The sequence below is a fragment of the Thermobia domestica genome, chromosome 18 (genome assembly GCF_964235325.1).
Source record: "Thermobia domestica chromosome 18, izTheDome1.hap1.1, whole genome shotgun sequence".
NCBI classification, from domain to species: domain Eukaryota; kingdom Metazoa; phylum Arthropoda; class Insecta; order Zygentoma; family Lepismatidae; genus Thermobia; species Thermobia domestica.
The window spans coordinates 174,198,388-174,223,495 of NC_137471.1; the positions used below are offsets into that span (position 1 = coordinate 174,198,388).

Genomic DNA, 25,108 nt, shown 5'->3' on the forward strand with positions numbered 1-25,108 from the left:
TGATTACATTTTTTGTTGCTACTTAATCATTATCTCCATTCACATTTCCCTGTTTGTTGAATTTGTTACAGACGCGATAACATATTTGCTCTCCACTGAGAAGGGGATACGTTTACTACAATAAATGAAACCATTTCTCATTCTTATGAGGAATCTGATACTTCGACGCAGTTTGGTAGAGGATTTCATCGATCTCGTTGGACAGGAAATATGGTGACACAGGAAAGTGAAAAGCGTCATACGTACCAAAAGAGTGATAAACGCTTTAGTCAAAGCTCAACTATGTCAAGTGGTGAGTTAGTGCATACAGATGAAAAATCTCAGATATGTGGAGTATGCGGAAAGGAATTTAGAGTATGTTCAAGTTTGGCTACGCACATGGTAATTCATACAGGAGGAAAACTACACACATGCCAATGGTGTGGTAAGGCATTAAACCAACGTTCAACTTTGGCTACACACATGTTAATAAACACAGGAGGAAAATCTCACACATAGTGATGGGTAAATTCCCGGGCAGATATTTTTCGGGAATATTCCCGGGAAGATTCCCAAAATGGGAATTTATCCGGGAATTTATGTTCAATCAGAAAGATAATTGATTTCTAATACTATATTATGATTTCAAAGTTGAATTAATTTTTATATCACAGCATATTATTAGTGATGTCCACAGAGTATTCGTTAAAATATATATTCTGAACGGTAATATGTTACTTTATTAACACTTTATTATATTTAGAGTACACATAAAGGTATATATATTTACAATATGTTCTATCAATTAATTATGTTTGAAAAAATTATATAGTAAGACCTAATACTTTTAAAGCACTAAACAGTTTAAATTTATATGTGTGGATTTGCTCAACTTGACATTATTACTGATATTATAAACACATTAAATTTATAAATATTATAAATCAATTAGATTGGATAAATGCTAGAAGCTACATTTCTAATCAATTTATCAACATTTGCGCATACGGATTTATGTTCACAAAATTTTCAAGATACTAACTTATCTTTATATTTTAGCACGTAACATTGCCATACACGACCTTTCATTCTACCTATTTCTCGAAATTCCATACGTTAATTCACATGTAAAAGAAGTCCGAGTACCTCTTCAGAAATTCGAGTCAGAGAGAGGAGACAGACCGACGTCTATTACTAAGGGTAGTTCAGGGTTTATTAATAGTACTTCATTTCTATTTCCAAATAATTCTAAATTACTTTACAAACTGGTTCCTTTTCATCATTTGTAAATTAGTACTTTGATAATTTTGGCTGTTCTTTAGCATTGGGGGTCAGTTTTTGCACCTACCTTTTGCGATATTTTATTCCGATGCGATTGTTTTGTGGTTTCATACGTTAAATTACGTTACCAACATTAAATTCAGACAGCATTGCAGAGCGAGTGTTAGCGAATGAACGCGGGTTAGAGCCCCGCATGGCATGTTGTTTTCTATCTTCGTTACCACCATTTCACTTTCTTTTCTCACATAAATCACTTCTACTTACCTTTCCGTTTAGTATAAATCCCCTACTGCCCTAAAACAAATTGTGTTCGACACTTTCTTGACTACTGGAACATCACTATCAACTTATTTCTTCCGTAAATCATCCTACTTTTTGCTAGTTTTTGCCTCCAATATTAAACAGTTACCTTACTTTTTAGTGCAAATGGAAGAGGAACTTAAAAACTCGTATTATTAGTTATATAAAATACCGTCAAATAATTTTAAATTTTTTAACCTCCAAATTCTTTAAAACCTAGAAGTAAATCATAATATATTAAAATAAAGTAATTAGTAATATGGTTCTGATAATTTGGAAGAATAAGTAGAGAAATGAAAATAAATTCCTTTTCGGGAATTTATAGGCCAGGGAAAAAACACGGGAATATTCCCATTTTTAAATTCCTTCCCACCGGGAATATTCCCACTGCCCATCACTAGATAAGCATATGAGTCTTTAAATTACCTTTCAAAGAAAATGCTTTTCCACACTGGACGCAATGATGTGATTTTTCACCTGTATGAGTAAGCATGTAATTACTTAAATGATGTTTTTTACCAAACTTTTGACCACACTGAGTGCAAGAATGTGGTCTTTCACGTGTATGGGTAAATGTGTGCCTTATTAAACAGTTTCTGTCTCTAAACGCTTTTCCGCACTCAGGACAAGTATGTCCTCTCTTATTTTCATGTGTATGTTTTACATCCGTATTTACTGCACTAGGTTTTGACACGTCGAAATTTTCGTGGAGCGTCTTATTACAATTATAAGAACAGGTGATTTGTGACCTGAAAAATGTCAAATGTAAGTGTTATGTATTTTCGAAACAACTTAAACAAACAAACAAACAAAAAAAAGATACACATGGGAGGCCAGTCTTTCTCACTAGAGACAATAATTACCATTCGAGAGAAGTACAGAAATTATAAATCAAAACATATGAGGTTAATTTAAGACGAATGCACTAAACGTATAAAAAGAAAGTATAGTTCAATATTAAAATGCTGTCTTTAGTCTTGCAATCAATACGAACTGAAAAAAAATCATTCTGTCTGACAGCATAGAAAGGTACTGTTAGGATATAAGTTTATTAATTGAATATTCATAATGCATAGACTCCTTTTCCATCTCGTCAACTACACATTTTTAAGAATATACCCACTTTCATAAAGAATTTAGTTAAACTACCATATAACAAATACTTATGATTTGCTCAAGAACACTTTTGGTAAAGAGGGTAGATTATTTAGTTTCAGATTACGAATGTTCTATTCTAGTATCGTGGTTGAGCAAGTTATTCCACATACGATATATATTGTAGCATGAATATATAGTATGAATAGATTTCAGCGTACGATGTTCTCTATAGCACTCTTTAAAACTGAAAGAAACGTTATCCTTTCTTAATTAACTATCAGTTTAGATCGATTCTCTATTGTTGCGATCTCGGAACCGTTAGGAAAAATAATGATTTATTGAGTGTTTGGGTAAAGTAGGGTCTTGTCTCGTAATAATGATTTTATATGTATATAGTACTATAAATAAATAGAAAAATATAAATAAATCTGTTATAGAAAAATATAAATAAAGTCTGTATTTAGAGCTATCTGCCACTAGGAATTGCCATAGGATAGGTGATTATAATCTCTGTACGAAACGAATTTCCATATAGATTATACTACTTTTTGTGGAAAGTTAGTATGATAGATGACTACCCTCTACTATTCTATTAGTTTCTAACCAAACCTAAGAGAAATGTATGAATGACTGAGTACAGTTTTCCGTGGTAGAATAAAGTCTTGGTCCGATAACTAACATGTTCTTAGTCTGAAACCTGTCTCGGAAGCTGAAGTTTTTTTTTTTTTTTAATTCAAATTTCCCCAGAACCTACCCAAGTCGGAATCATTTGACGGATTAAAAGGAGTTCTGCACCCTATTTAGACAACTGCCTAATGCGATCCTCACAGTTCGGAAACTTTTATTCTTCTTTTTCACAAAATCATAATTTTTGTCATAACACGTAAACTGAATCTCTGTTAATGTCGTCCGCTATGAACTTGCATAGCTTGGGATCAATCCTTCGACTGTGGAAGCTAAAAATAAGTGCTCTAGTAATGTGCTATCATAAGTATATAGGCTTGTTGTTAAAAGAGCCTCATTTTAAATTTCCCTCGGGTTAGGGGAGGAATATTTTTTCGTTCAACATAAGAGTGTCACTCTGTTTTATTAGTGTATTATTATCCATTTCATCAAAACATGTATTTATCAAAAATGTGGGGGAGAATTACACCCTACTATCCTGCACAAAATGACGCTCATGGAACATTTGCTTCCAATTACTAGGAAACATGAAATTACTCATTGAATAACACTAATTTCTCTTAGTAGTTTTTTGAGCTCTGCGTTTGCATTAAAAACTTCCTGCCGAGTTTTTAATGCATTAAAAACTTCCTTCCGGAAACACAAACAATCCTGCCGAGAATGACGATTTTCATAGGTTTCGGAAGAAGCATCTTCCAAGCTTGATGTTATATGTAGTCCTTCAAGAAGGGAAAGAACACAGAAAATACCCTTTTATAAAGCTAAGAAAATATTTTGTGTGATTCTTTTCTTCAGGCTTTAAAAAGGCATTTCAGATCAAACGAAAAGAATGGTTTTTGAGCTATAAAGCCTGTAACCATGGTTTCTCCTTTTCCCGTCTGAATAAAAAGAGTACATTTCGTCACACATACTGCTTTAGACAAGGAGAGGAGGGAGAAGAGGTCGCGTTGGATTGAATACCAGGACAAAGTTAGTCGACCCCGACCAGTGTTTCTGAATGCATAATTACAAGACGCACGAATTTGTTGGTAATTTGGACAAATTCTTTTGTAAACCTTTAATTGATTCAAACTGTACCTGAGGGCCGAACTCTCTAAAAGAAGCCTAAACAAAACACTATGAACTGGACGCCTCGGCGCATAAACATGCAATAGAGAATACGATTGTTGCGTCTTCAGTGGTTTCATGTTTTGCAATTAAATATCCTACTAGTTCAAATGAATAAAGGCTAAAATTCTTTAACATACAAAATATTTACTTAACTGCAGATTAAATAAAATACACTAAAAAACTCTTTAAAAATATACATTGCTGCATTAAATACTCAATGGAATGCAGATACTGATATTATATATATATATATATAGGTTTCCATTACTTAGTAAATAATACAATTCGACAATCATAGATTAGCTCTGCATTAATTTTGTTTTGAGATGTTCTAAACAAGAACAAGAAGGAGATTAAGCCGTTGTAATGTTGGATATGATTCGACCTTTAAAGTTTATCTTTTGGGATATTCCTAGGGTGAGACACTCCCAATGCTACAATTTAACATCGTTTGCACGTACATTTCTAATATGAGTCGACGTGTTGTCGATTTACATGTAATTATTTATTTCCCGATAATAGTTGGCAAGAGAGTATACAACGTTGTACAAAAGTAGGTGCTGATTCATCTTACAGTGTAAAGGAAATTAACAAGGTACTTCTGGTCTATTGTAAGATGGGTTTTCAAACTCAGTCGAAGGTTGATGAGATAGATCATTTAACTATAATTGGTTCTTGAAACTAGTTTAGTGTGGAAAGTGATCAACAGGAAGTTAAGGCAACGAATAGAAAAGTTAATAGATTATATATGAAAAAATATTAGCAAAGTGAAAAAATGAATTAATGAACAGAAGCATTAGTGAAGTATTGTTACTAACTAATGATAAACGCTACATTTAGCGAGAGATCCCGAAAATCGTAAATATGCTTTTAGTGATCCAAATTCACGCTAAAAATGTGATGTTGGGATAATGGAGCTAAAAAAAAGTTTAAAATTATTCTTGTGTTCTCGCCAGTGTACTGTTCGCTTTTGGAGGACTTTGAAGCCCAAATTCCAGAAAATAATAATTCAGCATTATTTCTGTTCCATAAAAGTTGAATGCAAAAACATTAACTCCTTACCGCATGCCGTGCCATATATGGCACATACCCTTTATTCACTTTAGCTTTTGCCTGATTTTTCAAAGGATCCAAATGACTGTTTTGTCTGCTGTGTGAGATATTGACATGTATGAATAAGATATTTTGGTGTCAACTGGCATGATCTTTGAGAGTTGTGTGTATGTCATACATGACACGTATTTCTCTTCGGAATTAGGTGAAAAATTTAAAATTCAAGTTTTAATTCATTTTTCAAGTTTCCATATGAGCATTTCCAATAGATTTCTCCAAAACTGAAATTGGAGGCTCCCCAGAAAATTATTCCATAATTTAACAAGGATTGAAACTTACCATAGTACAACAACAGCAAAGTTTCTTTGACACTGAATCACGTAGTCACGTTGCATTATTTAACGTTAAACCACATTTGTTTATGAAATTGTCACCAGCTAATACCACTTCATTTAAACACTTCACCGTTGTTGAACATTCCTCTATTTTAATCATAGAAAGTTGAAATATCTATCAGTTCACAAACCAAAATTGAATTTGCTGAAATTTTTCGCATGCAAAACGAATTAATGGAAGGTAGGAAACGGACATTGGTTCACCAGGTTCAGTTTGTTTTAAATCTTAACATTTCAAACACGCTGACTCTCCTGCGCAATATTAACGGATGTAGATCTTACCTACAGAAATTGAATCAACAGCCTACACTTACAATCTAATACTTCTATTCTGGAAGCTCATTTATCTGTTGCAGGAAATTTTACTTTGTGCTTCCTGTGCAAATATGTTTCACCAATCACAATTCACTGTAAAAGACTTTTCTGAAAACGATGCTTTACATTTCACATAAATTTAATTCAACGATATTGATTTCCAAAGATCTGTATTCGCACCAAACTTTATGGGATTCCATTCGCATGAACGATAGTTTATATTAGCTAACTTACTTCCTGAGTTGAATAAGATGCTCATTGTTAACGAAGACGGTATTTCTTACTTTTCAGTGTGCAAAGCACAGCTCAAGTACTGATCCATCTATGCACAATATGAACGTCTCTCGCTTATTTACAAGTGATTATAGACAAAGGGATTTGATGAGTATAGAAAATTTTTAGGTCGAGAAGGAGCCTTTGTGATAAGAGTCAGGTAAACGACAGCGATCTTGCTATCCGAAATAACGAATTAGGCTCAAAAAGTTTAAATGGCATGGGTTCATGCGATAATGGAAATTTATCGGTGTTAATCAGATTTAACTCTAATAATTATGCAATTATAATAACGTGAATATCACTCAGATTATCTCTTACAAAATAATATGTTTAATGTGCTGGCCGTGTTGCTTTACGAATGTTTGTAGACGTGTCTCCCAAGCTGAATGAACATGGAGCAATATCTCAGGTGTGATTTATGCACACGCATCCTGTATCTTTCACTTGCTGACGTCGACCAGGAAATTCGCCTCGGAATATTGACGAACTTGCAGACAATATTGAGGTGGCGCCCTATCATGTTGGTAAAATAGGAGAAAACTGCTGCATCGAGCACGCGCTGAGGGTAGAATGAGTTTCTTATAACGTTTCCCAGTAACGCTCTGCAGTTAAGATGGCAGTGGGATACCAAATGTGCTAATAATAAGTACATCTTACATCCGTGACCACAACGCAATTTTCCTCACAACAGCCATTTTACACGGACCTGTCCAGTTTGGGTTATCTGGAGACCAGAACTGTAGATTTAGTTTGTTTACCACTCCTGTACACGAAAATTTACTTCATCGATGTGTAAAATTAGTATTGGGTCCCTTTCGCAATTGTAACACTACCCACTCACAAAATTACACCCCCTGATCTCAGTCATCCTCTGAAAGACTTACAGGTGAAGCCTGTAAAACTGCCACTTATGCGTCAGTAACACCTTGCAAATGGGAGTTTGACTTACGTAGCATTCCAGTGATAATTTACGTGTGCTGCCGTATGGAAATTTAACAAACGATGCGATGTGTCTTCGGCAGTTGCTCTTTTGGGCCGACTGAATCGTGGATGAAAATGAAATAAAATCTGTGAATTCTACGTCCCATTAATATCCGGAATGGACTCAAAGAGAAAGCTGATCGCGCCTGTCGGTAGCTATACGTATCTCTTCGAATTTGTTCAGTAACGTACGGAACTACAGCATGTCCAATGCCTTTTGCAATCACGAGCCACAGCACGGGTACTTCTTACGGCTCACACTTAGATGGGGTCATGTTTGGCTAATAGTGTAGTTCAGCACCTGGATAAAAATGTGAGTTGCACGTGATTATAATCTTAAAGTTATTAGTTATATAAAATATGATTATACAATTTGCTTCCTCTTTATAAAATTTTATTCCTTTCATATATCTCATGAAAAATTTCAAAATTTTTAGCGACATTCAAAATGGACAGCAAAATAGTAGCCGTTTACTTTACAAGCACCACAAAAATTTCCTCTTAGCCTAATGTGTCACTACACTAACAAATTCTGCGTATCTAAACAAGCGCTCATTTTGTAACGGATGGTATGGGACTTTAAAATAACTCTGTATACTGAGTATATTTCGAAACCTTACGAGCCAAAAATTCAGAAAAATTTCAATTATTGTATTACTAAGTTACCAAATATTGGTCCCTTTCTTCCTTGTAAATTCGTCGGAACGAAGGCTGCTTGTAAAATGGAATATATGGAACTACAATCGGGCATGTATAATCTAGTGCGGATTATGTAGATAATAGAATAGCACAAGCTTCGCCTATAAGAGTCCCTCTTCTTTTCTTTATAAATAATATCGACGGAACTAGGCGTTGAAATGTGTCACTAATAAAATTAAATTCTTAAAACAGTAAAAAGCTTGTACGATAACTACCTGGTGTAGCAAGACTATAATATATGTGAAATAATACTAAAAGTATAGGATAACAAAATGTAGAGACATACGCGTACTAAAGACTACACTTAATTAGTAAATATGGAGTTAATCATGAGAAATTAAAAAAAAAGCAGTATTACCAAGGATTTTCGAAGCGCATTTGATAGATAGTTAAAATTTTTTGAACATGTATATCGTATCACAAAAGAAGAAAGGTAACCAAAAATTTTATTTTTATGCATTGAACTGTATTTTGAATACATCGCACATGTATTTATAAAATTTAATCATAAGATATAGATCTATAATATGAGGTAGCATTTCTATTACTTAGACAAAGAAAAAAGATATGTACAAAAAGGTATCGTTAAATTATCCTGTTTCGCATTGGAAAATGATTATTATTCAAATAAATACTAGCATTGCAAGAAGTAGTGAGAATCAGTAAGCCTAAGTATTAGAAAGATTTTATTTATTCTTAAAAAGTACTAAATAATATATATTATAGTAAATACCGTTTAAATTGAACAGGATACAAACTATAAATTATGGAATTAAGAGTTTAATAGCTTTTTCTTCAAGCGAAAAATTTTCAATCGAGAATATTTTCGTGAGAATCTATTACGTGCAGCAAGAGGACTCTTTTCTTTTATCTTTTTGTTTTGTTTGTTTGTTTTTGGTAGCAAGAGCATTACGAAAGCTATTTCTTGCCGCTGAAAACGCGTCACTTTTTGTAGAGTGTCCACAATACTCACCAATTAGACAACGTTTACGAGTACCTATTAATATTAATCTGGGTTTAGAGGTAAGATTTTAGCATTCATCAAATTTTCACAGTTGTTAGTGTGATTGACATTTTTAATGCAATGCGAATTTCAGTATAAATATTTGAACTATTGTCTTTAATTATCATATTAATTTTGATTTTGTTCTGTATTTTTTATTCTTTGCTTCTTTCTTGTTTACTGCTTTAGCTTTTTCAAGACCAGCATAATTTACATACGAAAATTTTCATTTCATTATTTTGCTATTATTATTTTCAATTTACGCTATTTGGAGGGCTTATTACGGTTAATTTATATTAATATTGTTAGTACTATTTAAGCATCGTGACTGAAACGCATAGAAGGGTAACACATGCTCCTATTAAATGTCAATCAAATAATTACGAGGGATAATCCAAAAATCAATATAAAATTATAAACAAATTATTTTACTGTTACACTCTCCCTGCGGTTATATTTCTCCTATATAGACTGCACGTTTACATGATAATGGAATAGTATTACTGGAAACTTAGTGGCTCTGCATCAGTGCATTCTAAATTAGCGAAAATCGAATGGCGAGTTTCTGCAATATAGAACCTTGTATCTAAACGACCATGCTTATAAATTACCCAAAAATTAAAAAGAAAAACCTTTTTTTTTTTCAAAATACGATCCACAACATACAGAACGAAAGAAGAGAAAAACCTTACCTTTCAAGTTCAGATGTATCTTTTTCACGTTCTATCAAGTTACTTAAAAAAGAAAAAGGCGATTTTACAGTTGTGGTGGAACCTTCATTTTTCGCTTCATCAATGGAAACAGTTAAATTTGTATCATTGTCTTTGATTTTAGGCTCAGACTTTATTTCAGTAAGTAGTTCTGTGGTCCGGGAACATGTAACACTTTGACCTAATATCGGATTCTCTCTCCGGATTACTGTGAACTTAGTTTCTTCATTATTCCCAAATCTCACAAAAATTTCTTCACCTGAATTTTCATCAGGAGATTTGCTTTTCTCCGCTTCGTTGACTACCTCAGACAACATAGAAATTAATTCAGTAATTTTATGTTCGTCTTCCATCATAATAGTTGTCACAGGTACTTTATCACAATGTATCTAATTATCTTCAACTCCGTAATTAGTAGAGTGTAAGCCATGTGATGTTTCCAAAAATAAATCGAACCTTTCCCTTCAAAAACCTTTAAAAAACACAAAAGAAGATTACAACATCAATAGTTTGTATACAATAATGGCTAAAGAAAACAGAATAATAAATTGAAGGTAAAATATACGTAATTATTGGCCTTACGAAATACGCATATGGATATAATTAAAAATTGATAATTCAATAATACATAATATATTAAGATACGTATTTATTCGAACATAAGTAGCGAGAACAAATTTCTGTACATCGCCGGGAGACATTTAATAACTACAAGAAATGCTTAAGTTTCTAACTCTTTCTGCTTAATTATAATGCCAGGCCCGTTGATTTAACGTATATAACCGGTATGAAATAATGCAATGTTTAAGAGCGATTACCTAATATATTTCATGCAGTTTGGTGTTAAGAGATACCATACGGAAATTAATTAAATAATAAGCATGTCAATTTTTAATCATATATAAAATAAAAATAAAATGTAGAAATTGAAACACTAGCCATAAAAGCTCGATATACGGTAAGTAGCAGTTGTTAAGAAATCACAGATTTCAGCTAATAGTGCGGCGAAAACATTTTGAATGTAATTTCGAGACAATATAACAGGTTGTATTAAACAAAATTACAAATTTCCAGAGATATGTTTTGAAAATTAGTAAGTTGAGAATAATCCAAATATCATATTTTTTAATAAGCTACATGCAGGAACGAAGCGAACTATGGTGCGTTGAAAATTATTTACTGAAGTAAGTAAAGATAAATATTTCTTTGTAATCCAGGATGAGACAAAAAAAAAATGGAGGTAGGAAATCTCAGTACGTGTTACTTGAGCGTGTGTTGGACGTGATATTACCTCCACAAATTTTTAGGCACCTTAACTGTTTAGATTTCCACATAAGCCCGTTTTGTAGACGAACTTAGGTAATTTCGTCACCGGAATTTTCATCGGGGCAATTTTCTCACAAAAATTAGTATGTAGAAAATTTTGTCATGGTCATTTTTTCACCTTCGTTGAACTATGTAGATACAAAGTAAACGACCAAAACATCTATTATTATCTTAACTAAAGTTGAGAAACAACTTAGTTTGTGTTCGACTCTTGAAAATCGAAGTTAAGGATACTCGACATAAGAACAAATAGCAGTAAAAGAACATAATGTCAGCTTCAGCAAATGCTAGAAGCACAGGCAAAATGGTCCGCTAATGGGAAACAACAAGCAAAACTTTTTTCAAACATTTAGTTCTTGTGTTTGTACTTTATACACAAAGACTGGAGCCGTTTCTGCAAAATCTGAAATACACTTTTAGTTTTCTGTTTTGGTGATTGACCCACAGCATCTTGATGGAACACAGTTGAAACCTCTGCTTCAACTTGTTGAATTCTATGAATACTTGAATATCCAGAAATTCTTTTACAGCCTGCATTTCCGCTATATCGAATCCATAACCACTGTTACAGGGTCCGGATATTCACTAAGTTCACTGTACTGATGCACCACCTCACGAAATATGAATTCATATGATTCTTCATATGAATTTTATGTCTTGCTCTGCATTAGGGCGTACACCTAGTAAAAAATGTCACCTCAAATAGCATTTACTTTGTTTTTCTTTTTTCTTTTTGGAGCCATTGAAAAGCTGCCCTCCGACATCCATGTTTCACTTCTCAATAACTCGTCAAGTCTATACTTAAAAGAAACTTCCAGAAATATTTATACTTTTTCCTTTTTATAAATTTGTTTTCTTCACGTATATCCAACAACAATTTGCCATTGTTTATTAGAGTTGAAATATAATATTCTTCTTTGAATAGCTCCTAAAAAAAGCTAACTCTTATCACGTGACAGTTAACGTTGAGGAAGGTCGAAGAGTTTGAGCTCAGAAAACGGTACAAGAACGATGCAAATTTTCGTCTAGTTTCGGGAAAATGAAGGGAATGGCACAGACCCAAAATCAGTTACAGAGGCTAGGGAGGCCATGAATAAGTTAGGGGGGGGGGGCATTCATTACAAAACTCTTACAAATATCTAAATCGTGCTTTCTGTATTGATGATAGCAATTTGTATTGAGGTGTGAAGGGGCCACGAAAACTTTAGGGTTCCAGGCCCCTCTAGTTCTTTCTAGTTGCGGGCCCGGATAGGCATATCTACCCATATTTGTTTGCTATTTTCTATTTTGAAATGTTGATATTGGCGGAACTTAATATTTGTAAATAGTGATATATAAACCTATTAGTTTTCCATGTTGACTATGCTTTTAACATATGCTGAAGCTGGAACTATTTTCTTCTACTGGTGCTGAAGCTGGAACTATTTTCTCCTGCGTCGAGTGCCCGAAACTTCGATTTAGAGTGGTCAATACCAACCGAATTGTTTTCCAAGTTTGATTAAAATAACGTAAGCTGTTTTGGTCATTTATTTTGTCTCTATTTAGTGCAACAAAGCGGAAAAAATAACCGTGAAAAAATTTCCTATATGATAATATTTCTGTGATATAATTACAGGAAACTTGTCTCAAATATATCTAAAATATTTAACTATCTATTTAATACTAATATTACTACTACTAATAATAATACATTTTGATTGTGCAGCGTAGTTTTGGTTCAGCTGAAGATTAAGGAAAGCAATTTCAAAACCTATTTCGAGAGCATTCATTGTACTTGTATTATATTCTAAAAGACACTGCTGATGAAATTATCGTGACAAAATTTTCAGTGAGGAAATTACGTATATAGTAATATTTTTGTGACAAAATTGCCGGTGGCGAATTTCCCGAGGACGAAATTGCCACCGCCATTTGTAGACATCTCCTGAATAATTATGCTGCCTGGGAATGAGATTAAAACAGAAAACGAACACTACCCTACTAGAAGTATCAACCAAGGAGCGAATCTAAAGTTCTAAAGCATGAATGTCGCATATCCGATGTTGGTAGCGTCGATAATATTTCCCGTCACAAATTATTTCTCGATTTTGGGGCTTCTACGATGTTTTACTTCGAAAGCATTCTTTAAATTGTAATATTTTTTTGCAAAAATTAAAGTAAAAACTATTATTACGTAATCATATATCGAGAATATGTCTTACACACATAATTACGTCATTCTAAATACTTTACACTGGAAGGATATTAGTTACTCAAAACGTGAAAAGCGATTGATATTGCCAACCCTACTCAACCCATTCTTTCCATTAAATTTTCTCAATAAAAATTCAAAATCAAATATTTATATAAAATCAAAATTTTGTTTTATCCCACGGTAGTCGTCTTTAGACTAGCAGGGACGGATCAGTTAATACAAGTACATCCTGAAATAATCGATGGAACAAGAATCTGGAAAGAAAGGAGAAAGTACGCAGAAAGCCCAAGAAACTCGCGTAGAGGGGTCAGAAAAGCAAGGAACCCTCTCATAGCAAACGAACCATCTAAAATTGGGACACAATGTTCCCAGCGCGACACTTCAATCTATTCTGTAAAATCATTCGCTTATATATCAATTTAACATACATACTTGAGAATGTAATTCAAAACGGACACAAATACTCTATAAGACTATAACTGCTCCTTGTTTGTTTATAATATTTATAACTTCTCAAATAGTGACACTCTAACCGAAATATGTTTTTACGTTTGATTGCTTCTAAAGCAAAGTAATTTATGCGATTATTCTTTTTCAGCACCAGGAAAGAGAATAACTGTAAATCCTAGACTTACAATCATGTGGCTATCGAGGAACGAACCCTGGAACAGAAGATGTTCTAGAATGTCATTTATCAAATTGGAAATTTTAAAGTGTCCATGAAGTTCCGCAAGTCTACTGATTTTACTGATCCCTGTCAGAGTTGTTCGCTTTAAGCCTTTAGAGACTTTTGATAAACATCTCTACCATGGCGTCATCTTTGGAATTTGCTTTATAAATCTCTAGTAAAGCATTTCACACTTGGTTTTTCCAGAAATTCAAGCTTGGAAGCATAAAAAAAATATGTTTCACGGTCATTTTGCAGTCATGCGTGCGATGCTTGAGGATAGTGACGTCACATTGAAGGAAAAACTGGTAAATTTTAGAGCATTTCTTTAAAAAATCCTGACACATCCCTACTAGTTTTAGGATAACGGTCTGTAATGCGGTTGTGTTCCTAATAAAGCAAGGTTTCGAATTGTACTATTCAAAATTCGCTATTGTGTACCAGAAGTGAGATAATCGCGTCGTAATTGAAAAAAAAATTATTTTTGTTTTCCAAATTTTTCCCTTGTGTACACAATAGGAACATGCGAGTGCTACCATTTGAAAGCCTTAACATTCCAAAGAGAACTGGGTGCGATTCATTTTAGGATAGAGGTGTCAAAAAATTTTCGAATTTTTGAATGTTTCCCAAATTTACACATTTTCAGACAATTAGTTTAGTAAAGTATATAAAGTATTATCACTATTTATCCTAGAATCATTAATAGTATCTCGTCTTTGGAATCAATGTCCCTGCTTAACGATACCACTCCCATACTGGTGTCATGTGCCTGAGGAGAGAAACTTCTTTCCAAATTGGAATTTTGTAACAAAAATCACTATTTTGCAAGTTTGGGCCTCTCCGAGCCCAACACTCCCTCCACCGCCCTCATGCCAATGCTCGTGTCTCTAAATCACCTAAAATATACTACATAGTGTGTGTAATATCTGTGCAAAACACCGATCTAATATCTTGAAAACTAAGGGCGAGAAAAATTATTAACTCATATGGAAAGAATATCCCATTCTACCCTACATCATAAAATGTAACAAGTTATTATATAAAAAAAATTCCCGACAGATCGCTTTTTATCCGAGGATTATGAATCGTACTTCTTTCTCTGGAATGAATGACCCTTTCTAACGGTACAACTGCCATATATGTACCTGAGGAGAGTATCATGTACCTGAAAAGAGAAAGTTCCCTCCAAAAAGGAAGTTTATAAGAAAAAAGTCACTATTTCCAAGTTTGGGTTCCTCTGAGCAAAACTGTTTTAACACTCTTATCTCAAAATCACTTAAAACGTACTACCTAGTATATAACAATACCTAGGTAATGAGGTACGATTCATGACTATCGGATAAAAAGCGATGTCAGGAAATTTTTATATAATATCATGTCTCATTTTATAACGTAAGGTAGAGTGAGATATTCTTTCCGTATGGGTTAATATTTTTTCCATCCCTCAGTTTTCAAGAAGAGATTGATATTTTGCATATATTACATAAACTATGCAGTATGTTTTAGGTGGTTTTGACATACGAGCGTTAACACAGGGGGCGGTGAGAGGAGCCGAAACTAAAAACAATCTGCAAAACCACTTTTTTTGGCAGGGGGAATTTTCTCGTTTCACGTACATGGTAACGACATGCGAGTGTTACCGCTCGAAAGACTGATTCATTTCGAAGATGTGGTACGATTCATGTTCCTACAATGAGTAGTCTTTATGCTGAAGCTGACTAAATAAATAAATAAATAGAGACTGAAAAGTATTATCCGAGGAAAATTGTTAAATCGGCTAGAGCATCAACTTATTCTTCGGTGCATTTTTAGTACGTCATTCTCTCCACAATGAAACAAACTTTTTGGTACCATTCCCATGTTCGTGTCGTGTACCTTAGGGAAGATATTCGTGATAAACGAGGCAACTCTTTTTCATTTCCGCTTTTTTTTCCATTTGGCGAGAATTTCCTGCCTTGCGTACACAATAGGGAAATTTAACTATACAGTTGGAAACTCTGCCTCATTTCGAAAAAAAACGCAGTAGGAATCATGATCCTACGATAAATAGTCTCAACGCAATAGCTGGTTGACTGATAGTCTAAAATTTAGCTTAAAAAGTAAGTCTCAAAGAGTTAAATCTAACATGAAAAAAAATCATTGTTAGGTTTCATCCCGGCATTTGCCTAGTGTGAATGAGGTGAAACCTCATTCAAGATGGCTGGCCTCATAAAATTGTTACATTTTTTTACCGAGTTTCCCGAACGGGAATCGAACCCGAGACCTCTCGCACCAAAGGCAAGAACGTTAGCGACTGCGCCACGAGTCATGCTTTTGTTTGAGTGTGTTTGCGAGAAATGCAAGAAATCCGTCACACTTGAGTCGTATCGGGCGCATCAATAGCCAGGAGCTTATCTTTTGTCCTGTTCACTCTTTCCCGATGGTCCAGCTTCCGATCAAAATGGTCTCCTTTTCCCAGTCACAAGGAATTGTGACTGCATTGTTGGGAAGAGCAGAATTTAAAGGGTGTATGTGTGAGTTAGCTGATCGCTGGAAAAAGCAAGTAAGAACACGTCAACAAAAAATAACATCTAAGACCATCTTGCGAAATCTCTCTACATATCAATCAAGACTTCTGATCCCATATTACAAAATCTACTTTTTGTTAGATGTTTCCTCATTCGTATACAGAAATAAATATCAGTCTAACTTAATTATTTCCCTTCGTATTTTTTCAGAAGGGACACGACTGTGATTTATCACACAGCCGCCTTGTTTCTACACTTCCTATGCTTCCCGTAATATGCACAGAGCTTACAGATTCACTACTCCGATCTTCTATTACAGTAAATCCAAGAGAAAACAAATGTACTGAACACAGTAATTGACCAGGAATCATTAAAGAAAAAGAAATAAAAATGTAAGACTATGGATAAACACCGGAACGCTATTAAAACTAAATTAGGAAATACAAAAGCAGTTATTCATGTTTGATGGAAATTTGTTCTGAGAAACCAAATTTAAAAAGAAAATGCACGAATATAATTCTACAAGCGTTTAAACTAATACAATTTATAGGTTTAATATGAGTGTTGGAGTTTTCCATTCCAACGCAATCTTCAGTATTCGGCGATTTTTTTCTTTCTTCGCTTTATGAGAATAATACTTCTACAGCCCTCATATTTCTCTGTGTTCCATTTGTTAGCCTTTGGTAAAGAGAATACCATATTTCTTTGCACTTGTACTATGTGATAGGTTGTAATATACCAATGAACATACATTCAGCATATTTGACAGTTGAACAAAAGTTAAATTCATGTCAAAAATTTATTTCAATTTATTTATAAAGATTTTAACAAATTCCAGCTAATACATTCTGTATAATTACATTATTACTATTATGAATTGATTACGAACGAGTAATTCCTTCTGTGTAACTGAACAGTGAGTCATTACATAAAATACGCACTGATATTTTTCTTAACATCGGCCCTTTAGTTTCCATAAAATCCTTATATTAGCAGTTTTTTTAGTTATGATCGCAAATGGACGTTATGATTTGTTTCAAAACTGAATAACTATATTCGCAGCGGAGATAATGAGGGACAGACGATAAGTATAAACTAAGAGAGTAAGATGTCGAATTCGCAGTAGTACATTGTACTGCTGTGACTTACAATATTATAGTGCGGTCCATGTAGTATTGTAGTGTGTGTATATATAGCGCACGGGACGCACGCTTAAGGACGTTTATCTAATAGTAATCTTACACTTTTTTGTTATTATTACCATGTAAGAGTTATCCAGCTTTCATATATGTGATTCTGACAGACTAGTATTTTTGTGTAACGTAATAAATTTTGCAATTTTGGTCCTCGTTTTGTTAAACTGTACCAAGCTTTTCATTATCATTCCTGTAGGTGTTAACTTTAGGTACACATAATAATTCATTCATTCATTCATTGTTTATTCATCCATGTCGTACATTGTTGGTCAGAGACCAGTACATAGGACTTGTCAAATAATAAGAAAACATTTCAATATAATTGATTTACATTATTTTCACCCAAGTATTCATTAATATGATAATACATTTTGTTGCGCAAAAAATTAAATAGTTCATTTTTGAAATTTCGCATGATTTTGATATCCTTCAAATAACTTGGGAGCTTATTAAACAACTTAGCGGACATAGGAAGAACACTTCTTTTGGTGCACGCATAGTTTTGGTATGCTGTGAATATGTTATTCTTTTGTCGTGTGTTGTATGAATGTACATCGTCAACATGAAGAAATCTACTTTCATTTCTCTTTACATACATGATATTTTTGTATATGTACAGACAAGGCACAGTTAAAATTTTATTTTACTGAAAGACCCTTTTGCATGAGGACCTTGGTGATAGATTAAAAATAGATCTTATTGCCTTTTTCTGTAGACGAAATGTAGTAACACTGGAATAGGAGGCTCCCCAGAAAATTATTCCATAATTTAACAATGATTGAAACTTACCATAGTACAATAACAGCAAAGTTTCTTTTGACACTGAACCACGTAATCTATAAATGACAAAACATATACGGCTTAATTTGCTGTTTAGCTCAGTAATATGTGCATCTCATGTAAGCCTGTTGCTTATTGTTACACCTAAAAATTTAATGGATTTTGAATAATCTACATCAGTTGAATTTATCACAATGAGTGGTACTGTTCGAGGTGTACATGAGTAATGAAAATTTAGTGCTTTTGTTTTCTTTGCATTTATCAACAGTTGATTCTGAGACGTCCATTTTATCAAACACTCCACAGTTTGTTTTAATTTACTTTCTAGTTCAACTGTATTGTCCGCTGTTACAAGGACATTTACATCGTCAGCATATAGTACAATATGTTGGGGATACATATATTGAACAAGATCATTTATGTAAAATAAAAAAAGAGTTGGCCCAAGAATTGGGCCTTGAGGAACACCAACAGAGATAATAGCAGTTTTGGATGAAAATGCATAACAGTACTGGGTTCGATTCTACTTCCTTCCTATTGGGGTAACCCTTTTATTACTGAAAGTAGTTCGTGTCCTACGGTCCCAAAGTGGGCTTACGTATTTACTATGGTCTGGGATTCGATTCTCCACCGTTCGTATGTCTTCTTTAGATTTTAACAACAAGTTGGATCGACTACCAAAGCGGACCATATAGCCGCTGGACAACACGGTTCGGAGTTCGGTCAGAACATTCTGGGAAACCGGCACAAAGCTAACTCTAATTATATTCTTAGCGCTAATGCAATTTAATAATGTAAAAATTATTACGTTGCATAGGCGCAGTTTATTTGTGCCGAAAAGAAAATTGTGTTAGATTATTTCTTAAAATTAACAAATAAAAATATGAACCATAATTGTCATTTTGAAAGGATACTCAAGATTTTCACTTTTTGCTTTAATTAACAACACAAAAATTTACGAACAAATATTACATTATTTTATGCACTTTAATTTGGACAACTGATAATGATAAAGATATTTTAATTTAGGCCCATTTATTATTAAAAACGCGGGTGACGCGGTTGCCACGAATTATTCACTATATTTCGTTACATTGTTGATTTCCACAATTCACTGTCACTGTTCACCCACTTTGGCACTTGAAGGGAAATTATTTTGGTGATTCCTGGGGGGCGTCCTAAAGGTTGCAGATTACAGAACAGGTTGTTTTTGCTGTTTATCTACTCCATGTCGCTGAGACGACTTTTAGATTAACGTCTGTAGACGAACATTTTAAAGTTGTTGATAATCTTCATTATTATAACGTTAGTTCAACGTTACTGCACTTAATTAAAATAAAACATTATTTTAGTTTTAAGTAGCTTGTTCATTCCAGTCGTTCGCACCAGTTTTTCGTGGTAACTTCACAGGGTGTATATGTCAGACTAAAGCACCTTTTCTCTCCGTCAAAGTTAAAAATAGCTATGGTGATGTCAAAGTTAAAAATAGCAATGACAAACCATAGATAGGAATGTTTAGAAACGATGTTTGTCCATTGTGCGGACTTTTAGCTCCTTATTTGGAAAGGAGAGAGGAACTCTACGATCTCCGTCGCAGACGAGATGCACATACATATATGCATATTCGTTTGTTGGCTGAGAAAAAAATTCTTGACAGCACTTTTATGCGAGGTTCATTTAAAAATTAAAAATTTTCTTCATTAATGATCGATCACCTAAACCGTATAGTTACATTGGCAGCATGTTTGTTTTTGAGCGGAGAAGAAAAACAAACAGAACCCTGCAACACTGATCACTTCACTAGTGTCACCAAATTTTTTCCACTGGTCTTCAAAGGATTAACATCAGTTATGTCTTCTTGTGATGATATAACGGAAAAAAAATTTAAATCCTTCCGGAAATACGGTAACGAACACATGGGCCATACGAAACGAATTTCGGATTACGGTTGGGAGATTATTTTAATAAAGTTTATCAATGTCTTTCATTATATTAATATTTGTTGTTTTAAAACGCTTAAGTGCCACAATTTTAAACATATCAAAACATAAACAAAGTTGTTATAATTTTCTTTCAAAATAGCACATTTAATAATTTAAACAAGTAATTACTGGCATTGCTTAACATTGAACACAAAATATTACATTTATAAGTATATTAAATGATTATAGTAACCTAAAATTTTTACTAATGTATTGCCTTGTACTCTTAAGTATAACATGAATTAATTGTCTTATTATCATCAAAAAAACATTCATTTTCAATATTTACTTTCATTAAAAACAACTTCAAACATTCTTGAAAACTAACACAACAAAATGTTATTCATTTCCATTTATTTTTATTAGTAGTGGTATTATTTCAATTATCATTACTACTATGAAACAAATATATAGGACACAAATTAAATTCAAGCATGAACACACGTAAATATTTTCAAAATAATGGTTACGGTACGAAAAATTTTCACTTAAATCTACAATAATACTAGTTAATCGTAATATTTTACATTTATTACATTCTGGTTGAAAATTGACCAAGAATGGACTGAGCAGTGGATGGTTTGTCAGACCATTACACTTTTATAGTGTCTGCCTTCCTAAATTTCGAAGATGCCTACCCACATTAAATTTTTCATTTATTTTCAACCCGGAGATGAGCGTTACTTATAGAATAAAAGGTTGCAATTTAAAAGAATAAAGAAGGGTATAATACGAAAATTGCCTACTCCGGGAGTTACATAAATATAATATTGCACAAGAATGGGAGAGAAAATCATCTCATGCCTTAGCATACATCTTTGCTGGTTTTCCATTACTTTGGAACAGAAAATATTAACGGCCATCTGGAAGTCGCATATCTGATCACAGATGCCTGCCAACATCATATCAAATAACTTTTTTTTTGAATTATCAAATACATTGCAAGTGTCGATTTCATACAATACAAGCAGTCCGGCTCAACGAAGTTTTTGTTTATCCTACACCCACTCGAGGCTTTTTCAACACAAAAACAATTTCGAAAGGTACCATTTGCCAATGAACAACTAACCTCAATTTATAAACTACTACAAGATTTTCACCCATTCGAATTACTTTAGAAAGCAGTAGCTTAGAACACGAAATTGGTTTCTCAACATGTATGATCGCCGCATTACACAAGAAATCAAATAACTTATTACTGCTTGAATTGCAATTATTTTTCTTTCGTGATGTTTTTCTATGCACACCGATTTCACTGTATTTAGAATGAATACTAAGTTGCATTTTTTGCTTCACTACGTTTTTCCGTTTACCTGTATGTTTGACCTTTGTTACTACGTCACGATCAGCTGATAGCACATCACTAACAGTAGTTGGTGATTGACGCTTAATTTTGCTGTCACATTCATTCTCAAATCGCTTAGACGTAAGAGATTTAGTCACCCAATTACCACATTCTTCCTGAAAAGGTTCGTGATATTTATTAATTACAGGTGATGCGTGATCAGCACCTGACCCTTTTACTAAATCATTGATCGCTGAATTACTAGTGTGATTCGATTCAAAATTTTGGTCACCCTTTTCAAACATACACGTAAAGTATTGGTTACCATGGTGCGACAAAGCAACTTGACGTTTACGACTATTTGTCTGAGCATTAGTGCGACTGTGATATTTACTTTTCAAAGAAAATTTACGAACAAACTTGGAAAATTTAGAAAAACAATACAGCATACGTTTAACTCTTTTTAATTTCCGTCTGACGTTATGTACTTTCCTTTTATGTGCCGGTGCTTTTTGCCACAACGCACTTGTAAATTATATTTCCTTACCATTTGAAAAACAACATTTCGTAACTTACTGAAATTTTCTTGACAGGTTTTTAATTTCTTTACCCACGTTACTGAGTTATGGTTACTACTATAAGGCCTACAAGGCACAGAGTCGTTTTTACTGTCTTCTATATACACAATTTGAGTGCAAATAACTATGCAAGAAGTAACGCAATTAATTTGTTTTATCTGCACTTCTTTAACTTTCAACTCACTGCTTAAAGAACTACTCTTCTCATGACATATTTCAACAACCCTAACAGACACAAAAAATAAACAGGTTTTGTTAAAGGGAACGCACTCTACTTTACTGGTTGGCAAGGTGCCATAGAAGCAATTTTGCTTTAACAAACATAATACACTACAAGGCTGCGTGAATGGGCTACTCTTGCCTGCTCTTTCAACGCAATTTATTACTACTCTAGTAAATCCTTTCGTAGTGAAGCACGCATTGCATCCATGAATGCTTTTTGTTCCTTTACAAAACAAACAAGCAACAGCTGGAACAGCTGATTGCTCACTCATACACAGAGCTACGCTGGACGTGACAAACTCGATGGTCGGGGGAGGTTGCAAAGAGACAGCTGGGTTGAGCTCGTTATTCTTTTTTCTTTCTGTTTCTTTTCTTTCTAGAATGCTATTCGAGAGAGAAAAAACACATTTTTTGGCTTGGCCTAACTCAGCATTAACGTGACTGACAACAGGCATTATTTCTTTTTCTACCTTTAATTCACACGCATACATTTCTTCAACCTGTTCTAATTTATTGTCAAGAAATTTAATGTTAGCTTGATTTAAAACAATAGCTGGTGGCTGGGAACTAACACATGGTAGAATAGTACAACTTTCAACACATTCATTTTTCACTGTTCGTGCGTACATTTTTCGGGCTACGGGTGCAATGTCTCACAAAACACCTACAAACTCATGTTCAACAAATTCTAAGTTATATTCAGCACATTTTATTTCTAATGGTACTCTTTTGCGTTTACTATTCTCATGATTTTGAATATTTTCTAACTCATTAACGTTTACAAAAGGATGCGCAAAAGTTACAGTTTCAGGAGGATCAGCAAACCTAAATCGTTTCGGTGGTACAACTTTACAATTTATTTTTTGATCATCACTGGAATCCTTATTACAACTGACATTGTGATACTTTGAATGCCTTTTGTATATCCTTTCAGCTAACCTTTTTTTTGCAATACGTACGATGTCTGAATTTTCATAATGAACTTTCAACTTACGTTTAATATCTGACAAAGAAATAAATTCTGATTCAAGAACACATTCGTCATATACTTTTAGATAGAAATCAGATTTACGAAATTCACGCATTTTAGAAACAATTTTATCTTTAATTTCAGCCCTATATTTTATGTTCCTTTCCAAAAGAGATTTTGCAATTTCCTGTTTAGCTCTTACGAATTTCACAAACTTCCTGATCTACTTTTAAAGCATTTTCAACTTCTAACAACATAAATGGTTCTTTTCTATATCTAAATTGACTTTCTACTATTAAATACTCTGTTTCTTTCCATATTTTTCGCATTTGATACAGGACAGGTATTATTTCTCTATTTACGGACATAATGATTAATTTACCAATGCCAGAACAACAAAATTAAATAGCACTAAGAAGGCCCTACACTTTACCTTACTAAAAAAATACAATTAGCGTCGCTTTTATGCGGTTTTGCCAAACGTTCCTATGATATCGGGCGCCATATATAACAGTAGTGGGTTCGATTCTACTCCCTTCCTATTGAGGTAACCCTTTTATTACTGTAAGTAGTACGTGTCCTACGGTCCCAAAGTGAGCTTACGTATTTACTATGGTCTGGGATTCGATTCTCCATCGTTCGTATGTCTTCTTTAGATTTTAACAACAAGTTGGATCGACTACCAAAGCTGACCATATAGCCGCTGGACAACACGGTTCGGAGTTCGGTCAGAACATTCTGGGAAACCGGCACAAAGCTAACTCTAATTATATTCTTAGCGCTAATGCAATTTAATAATGTAAAAATTATTACGTTGCATAGGCGCAGTTTATTTGTGCTGAAAAGAAAATTGTGTTAGATTATTTCTTAAAATTAACAAATAAAAATATCAACCATAATTGTCATTTTGAAAGGATACTCAAGATTTTCACTTTTTGCTTTAATTAACAACACTAAAACTTTACGAACAAATATTACATTATTTTATGCACTTTAATTTGGATAACTGATAATGAAAAAGATATTTTAATTTAGGCCCATTTATTATTAAAAACGCGGGTGACGCAGTTGCCACAAATTATTCACTATATTTCGTTACATTGTTGATTTCCACAATTCACTGCCACTGTTCACTCACTTTGCCACTTGAAGGGAAACTATTTTGGTGATTCCAGGGGGGACGTCCTAAAGGTTGCAGATTACAGAACAGGTTGGTTTTGCTGTTTATCTACTCCATGTCGCTGAGACGACTTTTAGATTAACGTCTGTAGACGAACATTTTAAAGTTGTTGATAATCTTCATTATTATAACGTTAGTTCAACGTTACTGCACTTAATTAAAATAAAACATTATTTTAGTTTTAAGTAGCTTGTTCATTCCAGTCGTTCGCACCAGTTTTTCGTGGTAACTTCACAGGGTGTATATGTCAGACTAAAGCACCTTTTCTCTCCGTCTCCTCGCGTTGCTAAGCAACAGCTCAGTTCGCTACGCAGTTTGGTGATGTCAAAGTTAAAAA

At 33.7% G+C, this 25,108-nt stretch overlaps 1 protein-coding gene across 1 annotated transcript in view; it reads right to left on the bottom strand.

The window, feature by feature from the left end:
• Nucleotides 1-75: 75 nt before the first annotated feature.
• Nucleotides 76-25,108, bottom strand: part of LOC145675530 (uncharacterized) — a 92,261-nt gene continuing 67,228 nt past the window's right edge. The window contains exons 2-3 of the transcript XR_014129145.1: nucleotides 9,867-10,356; nucleotides 76-2,309 (exon numbers count right to left, since the gene is read on the bottom strand). The gene's annotated coding sequence lies outside the window, so the exon portion shown is untranslated. The remainder of the gene's footprint in view (nucleotides 2,310-9,866; nucleotides 10,357-25,108) is intronic.